Source organism: Cebus imitator, unplaced genomic scaffold (genome assembly GCF_001604975.1).
Source record: "Cebus imitator isolate Cc_AM_T3 unplaced genomic scaffold, Cebus_imitator-1.0 Scaffold599, whole genome shotgun sequence".
In the NCBI taxonomy this organism is placed as follows: domain Eukaryota; kingdom Metazoa; phylum Chordata; class Mammalia; order Primates; family Cebidae; genus Cebus; species Cebus imitator.
This window is the reverse complement of record NW_016107914.1, coordinates 734,872-743,411: the sequence shown is the minus strand read 5'-3', so window position 1 is coordinate 743,411 and position 8,540 is coordinate 734,872.

Sequence of the window (8,540 nt, the reverse complement as noted above, 5' to 3'; positions counted from 1 at the left end):
TGGGAGGGGCTGCCGGGCCACCATTCCACTCCTGCCGCGGGGCCTGGACAGGGGCTGGCAGCAAGCCAAGGCACGGCCGCCTCAGCTCCAGCCTCTCCTGGACTCTGGTGCCACCCATGTCTTCTCAGGCTGGTAGAAAGGGAGGGGACCGAGAGGCACAGGAGCAGCGCAAAAGGCTGACCCCAGCCACGGGGGCTGAGGGTGTTGCCAAGAGAAGCCTTCCCTGTTCCTTGTCTCCCTGTTCTTACCTGTTCTAGAAGCCTCGCCACCCTCTGCTCCTGCGTGGCCACGGGGACCGGGGCTTCCTGCTGCTGGAGTCAGGGCCTCAAGGAGTCAGGTGTCCACCGTGGAGCAACAGGGGCTCCCAGCTGAAGGCAACAGCCTGAACTCCATTATCGGACAGTGAGGGCTGTGTGATTCCCCAGCATCCCCCGGTCCTAACCCTCAGAGCCCGATCCTTCTCTCCCGACCCATCTAGCTTCTACACATCTGAGGCTAAGACTGGAAGAGGCAGGATGAGGGCAAGAGAGCGGGAGGGACAGAGGAGAGAGTTTCGAGGCTGAGGCTGGCAGGGGCAGAGACTTCCCCTGCCCCACTTTTCCCCTAGATTTCGGGAGCCGCCCTCTGAGCTCTGTCAGGTGTCAGGATTCGGAGACAGGAGGCCCGAGAAAACACTCAGAGAGAAGGAAATTAATGGGACAATAGTCTTTAGGTCTCCACAGCGACAGCCATGTAGGGAGCAAGGAAGGCCCCCACCCCGATCCTCTAGTCCCCAGGCCTTGGGGGACAGAGGAGGACATAAAAGCCCTGACACAAAAGCCACAAAGGGCCTGGCTGGACTCACACAGGAGTTGTGAGCGTCCCAGCCGTCGAGGGTCCAGGTCGTGGTTGCCGTCGGGGAGTGAATCCCATGCTCGTCTTTGCGCTGTGCGGCTGCAGGCCCTGCAGCACCCCTCCAGCAGCTGCTGCAGCTCCCGCCGTCAGCCCCCTATGCCCCAGTGTGCCCCACCTCACGGGAAGCTGGAGACCCTCCACCTGTCCTACAACCGGCTGGTGCACGTGCCCTCCTTCCTGCATCGCACACATGAAGCCAGGCCTGGAGCTCCTGCACCTGTCCCAGCGGTGGCTGCAGGCAGACGGCATCCACAGCATGTCCTTCCTGGACCCGCTCGCCCCACTGGCAGAGCTGCTGCGGGATGACAACCAGCTGCAGGCCATCCTGCGCGGCCTCCTGGGCCTCAAGGGATTACAGGTGCTGGGCCTGAACCACGGCAGGATCAGGTAGCCTCCCCCCTGCACCTGTGGCCATCCCCACCCCCACGCCCCTGCCAGCACACAGAGAAAGAGGTACCTGAGGCCAGGAGGCCCTGCTTTCCCGCTGTACTAGGACAGGCAGGCCTTTAGGCTCTTTACCCACAGGCTGGAGAGGCCGAGGGCAGGAGTTGGGGCTCATCCACCCTCCCGCAATCCAGCCATCCGCCCACCTTGGTGGCCATGATGGAGGCTGTGCCCAGTGGCTGGCGGGCCTGGAAAGCCAAGGGCAGGCAGTGGCCGGATGCTGGCAGGGCTCCAGCCCAGAGCAACAAGGGCTGGGGCGGGGGCCTGGCACTGCGCCTCAAGTTGGGAGGGTCAGGAGGCCGCCACAATCTCAGAAGCCTGCCGCCCCTCCTGTGCGGTTCTGATGCGGTGGCTCGGTCTTACCGCTGCTCTCAGGACAGGGATCTCTGTCTGCCTCTTCTTGAATGATGTTACCCCTTCTTTCCGGGGTCTTCTCTCCCCTGCTCTGCCCCGCCCCTCCCTTGCAGACAAGTGCCCCTGAATTGCATTTGTGACACTCATGTGGCCCAGGACTCCAAACTCACCTCCACACACCTGGAGAACAACCTCACTGCCCGGCACCGAATCCCACCCACCGCCTTCTGCATTTGGGCCTATCAGGCGTGGTCCTCCAGCCCCAGCCTGGGGAGAGGGAGGGCTCCTAGCTCCACCCGCCACCTTCCTCCAGCACACACTCTGCTTCTCAAGAGCATGGAGGGGCAGGACGAGCTGTGCTTGGCCTTCACATTACTGGGAGAAAGGTCTAGAAGACCCCACTGCTTCCAGCACACCCAATTCCCACGGACTGATGAGGCCCCTCTGCTTAGCAAATGGTCCAGGGCGAAAGCTGGCATGGGTTTGTACTTGAACATAATAAATGCAGCTCAGGGAAGCTCGCAAGCCAGCCTCCTCCCTCCAGGAGCTACGCAGCATGTGCTGGCTCTCCCAGGTCCATGCAGTTCCTGAGCTGCTCCTGAGACTGTCGGCAAAGGGACTCAGAGATCCTCGGTCCCACAGCTTATCTGAGAGCCGCCCCCCCCACCCTTGCTCCACCCCAGGCCATCAAGGGGCCAGGCTCCCCTCCTCTGCTTGGGGCAGCATCTGCACCTGACCCTGTCATGTAAGAAGCGTCCCTGTCCTAGAGCCACCCACACTTGTACTGAGGCCTGAGGCCAGGGGCTGGGGACGCTGCACAGTGGTCCTCCCCAGAAGCCCCTTTGCCTCTCCCTTGACACTCCCCCAATTCCTGGTCCCAGAACCCTCATCCCAGCCCCCAACATGCACGCCCACCTGCAGGACAGGTCCCCAGGGCCCCACCCCCAGCTCACAGATGAGTAACTTGCCTGGGGATGGATGGCTGGCTCACTGTGACACCAGGCTGTGCCCCTAACTGACCTGGCACAGGGAATGGTGGGAGTGAGCACGAGGTCTGTGCAAAGCCAAGCCCCACCCTGAGCACCTGGCAGGGACCACCCTGGCCAGAGTTGCTGTCGGCCTGAGCGACCTCATGTGCCAGAAATCCCTGGGAAGTGACAGTTCAGCTCTGCCAAGCCCTGAGACAGTGGCCAGCTATGCTGGCAGATACACTGGGTCTGTGGAGCCCTTGAAAGCCACTGAGGCCATTGCCCCGTTGGCCTGCCCGAGCGAGGGGGCCCCTGGGAACCGGATGGGGTTTCTGGGACAGCTTCCACAGCTCTCCAGGCCACCGGCCCCTCTGCCGGGAAGGGATAGGGACAAGGGGGTCACAACCAGTAGGGAGCACGACAGCCACTGCCCTTGGGTGGGGCTCACAGAGACAGCCAGGCAACAGGCGTGGACGACGCCGCAGGAGGGGGCCCGGCAGAGGTGTGCGGTCCCCCCAGAGACACAGCCCAGCCCCAAGGAGCGTGTGGCCCCTGTCCCCATCTCTCCCCCTCTGACTCGTGAGCCTCCAGCATGGTCCTCCAGCCCTTGCTATCCCCCCCATCACCTCGGCACCCCCATCTCAATCTGGGCATGGCCTTCCTATTTCCCAGCCCTCCTCCACCCTGGCAGGGCCGCCCCTCTCCTTCCCCTCTGCCTCTGGGCTGCTGGATATGGGTGGAGCAGAGGGGACCTTGCCCCACCACCAGCTCTGCCTAGGACCTGGGCCTGGGAACTGAATCTCGCCTTGGTCCCATTCCATCACCGATTCCCCCCACCCCTGAGTTCTCAGTGGAGAAAGCGCCAGACTGTGGTGGGGAAGAGAGGCCTGGGAAGCTGCGAGCTGTTTTCTTTGGACTCATCCCGGCATTCCTTCTCCTCCAGCTGGCCCCACAGATATGGCACTTCCTGTTTGGGCTGGGTCACAGGTCAGCAGCCCTCAAGGCGGTCTCACAATCTTCCTCCCCTCCTGGCCTCCCCAGCCCCTGTGCCTCTGGCTCGGGTCACCGTGCAGTCCCCACTTTCTCGCAGTCCCAGAGGTCAGGCCCGGAGGCAGAGGAACAGTAGGCTGAGTGAGCCCCGACATCCCAACAGATGAGGCCAGAGGGGAGGAGGAGGAGGGGCCCTCGGCTGCAGGAGTGCAGGGACAGGTGGTTATTCCACTTCTCAGAGTCTGGGCCAGGCTAATCTTCTTGTGACCTTCCCAACTGGGGAGGCAAGGGACTTGTGTTGGGGACATGTACCTTCGGGCTCTTGGGGTCGCACCTGGCCAAGGGAGAAGCTGGGCTGCAGCCCACCCTACAGGCCCGGCCAGGCCTCAGCCAACCTGCACTCTGAGATGGGGCAAAGTGTCTCGGCCTTTATGTCCCCTCATGACTGGGACAAGGGGGGCTGTTTTCAGCCCAGGGGATTCCCCAGAGGGCCAGGAGCTCATGGCTGGGGGCTTCCGTCCTTGGGGCTGTGGGAGCGCGGGTCAGAGTCTAGTTGGCACTGGGACGGAATCTCTAGACAGAGCCCAGCCCGAAAGCACGGGCAGCCCAGCGGTGCCTGCTACAGGATGAGCCCAGCGGTGGCTCTGCACCTGCCCTTGCTTCAGCATGGGCCACCCTCTGGCACCCACTCACTCCCACCTCCGCCTGTGGCTACTGTGCACCTCTTTGGGGTACCACTGGCTCCATCCGAGGGTACAGCAGTAGGTGCAGCTCAGTTGGTGACCCCAAAGTGCTGGGCATCTGAGGGGACAGTGCAGTGACAATGGCAACAGTGATGACGACAGGGTAGGTGTGACTGGGGGTCAGGTGGCAAGAAGGGAGGTGCTCATCGATCCCCAGATCGAGATGGGGACATTGAAGTGATGGGGTGAGACTGAGGGTAAGGACAGTGGTGACAGCTCACAAGTCAGAGGGGTAGAGAATGGGGGTGGGGAGCCACCCCTCCCTGGGGCTGGGGCTGGGCCTGTGTCTCCAGCCTGGGACCTGGCTGGGACCTTGCACCTCTGCTCCACTTCTCCCAGCTACAGTCCCAGGAAACTGCCCATCAGCCTCCAAATTCTTCTCCAAATGACCCTCGCTGGACCCCCACGTTCCCACACCTCGCCTTCCCCACAGTCGGTTCCCAGACCTCCCTCCAGCCTAACACCCCCATTCGCAAACATCTTGCCACGGTGCCAACCCCCACCCCTGCCCCCATAGTAGCTGCCACTATGGCGGTCACACAGGGACAGTCTGGGAGACGCTGGGCTGTGTGGCCCTCAGGCAAGGTGCTGTCCCGCCCCATCTTTGAGCATCTGGGCCAAAGATCGCCCCAAGCTGAAGTCAGGGCTCAGCACAGGCCCAGCCCCTCCCCACTTCCACTGGAGCCTCCCAGTGCTACTCCTGGGTTCTGGCCTCCCTGAGGGAAGACCACAGGGGTTCTAGGGTGCCCCTGGCCTCTGGCTCACAGGCTTTGGCTTCCAAGGCAACCCACCTTCTGTCCTCTGGCCACGCCCCAGGCCATGCCTCTCTAAAGATAGCTAGACGCAGGCTGGGCCTCCCCTGAGCCCCCGTGCCGGCCCTGAAATTACAGCCCTGGTGGCCCCGAGAGAAGAGATGCTGTGTGATTATGTCCTCGGGGGAAGGTCAAAAAAAGCTCCTGGCATGGAGAGTGCCAGCTTTCAGCAGCCACACCTCGGCCATCCAGCACTGGGAAGCTTCCAGATAGTGGAGGCGCGGCCCGCTCGGCACCAGCTTGGCCGCCCCGAGGCATGTTGGTGCAAGCCTCCTGCACCCAGAGGTCCCCGCTGAGCAAAAGCTTCATGCTGCTTCTGGGCTGCAAGTCATCCAGACACCCTTGAGTGGCGGCGGGGCTACCCTCTGGTGTCTGCCCCGAGGGTGTGGACATTGGGAATGGGCAAAGCCCGCAGGCGGGAGTGAGGGCCACTCAAGTGTGTAAACTCCGTCCCCTATGGGCAGGGTCAGTTGCTCAAGAGGTAACCTCGATGTGTGACAGGTCCCTGGCTGGAAATTTGTCCTGGAGGCTGAGGCTCTGCAAGAGCTACTCCCCAAGTGACTGAGAGGTGGCCTTAGGGCACTGTCTCCTCCCATAGAAGCCCTCCCTGCCCCAGTCTTGTATGGGCGCATGGCACTTGTCACCTCCTTGCTTCTTGAGGCTGACGGTCCAGGGGATCGGGATGCTGCCTGTCTGCCTCCCCTACTGCGGCTCTCTGTCCCAGCTCTCTCGGCTCTCCCCAAGACAGGCATGGGCCCTTCTGTTCACACCATCAGGATGGATGGGGGTAGTCACGGGGAGTTTTGTCCAGGCAGAGGGGTTTGAGTGCGAGGGCCTGCCGGACACAGGGAGCCAGGCAGAGAGAGCCTAGGGCCCAGTTCTAGTTTCCAGACCCTGGAGTATCACAGGGCGAGCAAGGGAATCTCTGCATAAGAGACCACATCCCAGGTGCCCAGGCTCTGCCCTCCAGGTCTCATACTACCCGCCAGCATTTCACGCCCACAGCCTGCCCTCTGGGCCCCCCGACCCTTCTGCTCTCCTGGGCCTCCCTGCTGTAGCTTTGAAGACAGGGCACCGACAGCTGCAGGCCAGCTGTGGGGGGCGGGCTGCAGCTGACTCCAGGTCTTCTTCCCCACACGGCCAAGGAGATGGCAGCTGCCTTAGATCCCTGTGCCCTCCCTCCCTCCTCTCAGCCCCTGCCTCTGTGGCCCTCTCCCTCCCTCATATGTGCCCTGGTCCCGCCCTTCCTGCCCATGGCTGCCTCCCCACCTGCTACCTTCCAGCACTTGTCCTGGGCTGTGCCCCAGGCAGGCTGGGTTGGCAGCTGCCTGACGAGGGCTAGATGAGAGGCAGGCTCACCACAGTGTGGCCTGGGGCTCCCAGGCAGGGGCAGCTGCCGGGGCAGGGCAGCTTTCCCCAGAAGCCTGAGCAGCCTGCCCAGGGCTGCCCTCCTCACACAGCTGAGGGCTCAGGCTCCTTGTCAGGTGGAGAGGACTGAGCTCTCGGCTCCATCTGGCAGGAGGACGGCTCCCCGGGGCTGAGAGGCAAGGTAAGGCTGGTGCCAGCAGGACCTCCCCACCCTCTACAGCCTTTTGGGGGAAGCATCCCAGCTAGGGTCACATACAGGCCGTGCTGGAAGGGGCCAGGTTCTGCTTCCCCCACCTCCTGCACTGGTGTGTCTGCCTCCTCCCCAGGAGCCCTGGGGGCCTCAGGAAATGCCTGCTCTTCCTTCCTGCCTTGCAACCCCCATGCCTGCCCTCCCCCTGCTTCCTCTGTCTCCCCCTGCCTCCTCCCAGCCCTGAGAGGCCAGAAGGGCAGAAGGCTGCCTGCCCGCCTGCCCATTCTGCTGGCCAGCAAGGCAGGAAGGAAGGTTGTTTCTGTGCTGCAGAGAGAGCCCAGGCCTGAGGATAGGGGAGCGGAAGGGGGCGCAGAAGGGGACGGCCCTAGGACAGAGGTACTGCCTGGCTGGTCTGGGAGTGGCCCCCAAATTAGAGGGCCAGGCCGAGTGACTCAGTGGGTCCTGGGCCGGGCGTGCAGTCATGGCTTATTGCAGACTGCAAACCACAGACACAAGAACCTTCCAAGCACAAGGACCGTATTTACACGAGTATTCCCCCAGAAGCAGCCCCCAACTTCGGGTAAGAGTTGCAAGGTGCATGCATAATGTGTCTCCCCAAGCAGGGTGTCACCTCACAGCCACTTCCAAGCCCCCTCCAGGAACATGCCTGGCTGAGACCTGCGTCTCCCCACAGCCCCCGAACCTGGGCTCTTCCTTCCACCGGCTACATCCCTCTTCCCTACTGGTTTGCCCCAGGTCACCTCCTCCAGGTAGCCCTCCCAAGCCTCTGGCACTGTAGATGGACCTGTGTCCCCACGGTATTCAGAGCTGTGTCACTGCCACTGGGCCTCCTGGAGGGCGGGGCCCTGAGTGACAGCTCCTGGGTTCTCACTGCGGAGCAGTGCAGGAAGGGACTGGGTACTAGCACCTTGGGCAGCATGAATGTCTCGAGTGAGTTTCTCCTTTCCTCTGAAACAGCTTTACCACAGGATTTGCCCATTGAACACGTACCAGGCAAGGGTTATTATTTGGTCTAGTCACAGAATTGTGTAAGCATCACACAGTCAATTGGAGAGCATTCTCATCACTTCGAAAGGAAAACGCATACTTTTAGCTACCCCCTTGTCCCCACAGATGAGCCTATTGTGAACATTTCAAATGGATGGAACCGGAGGGTCTGTGGCCTTTTGCCACTGGCTGCTGTCACTGAGCGGAATGCTTCCAGATGCTTCTCTCTCCACCCAGACTGCTAGTCAGGCCTGGTCTCTACTGATGGGTTTCTCCATGAATGAGTTGGCATCTGGGTCCACATCCAGTGGGGGATGGAAAGAGGGTGGGACAATGATGAGACCAGGCGGCCGTGAGTCCGACACTGAGGCTGGGCAAGGCTGCATGGAGCTCACAATACCATGATAGCATTCTTTCTCCTGCCAGGTATGTCCGCATGTTTACAGCAAAAGGTAAAACACACAAACCTGCCAAAAGACAAGCCACCCCCTTTGTCTGGAAGGGGCACACATGGTCTCCAATGTCTTCATCCCAATCATGAAATCAAGAGGAAAGCGGGGTTCCCAGTCTAGTCCCTGGTTTCCCGTGTCTCCCTTCTCCCTGGCCCAGCCTAGAAGCTTCTTGCAAGCAGGCCAAGCCACCATGTGTCCCAGATCCTGGCCAGGCCCTGAGCTGCCTCTGGGACATGGGAGGGGTCTGTGCCCTGCCATGCTCCCAGGTAGGGCCATCCTGGGAGCATCCGCCCTGGCCTGCGGCCTTCCAGATGGCA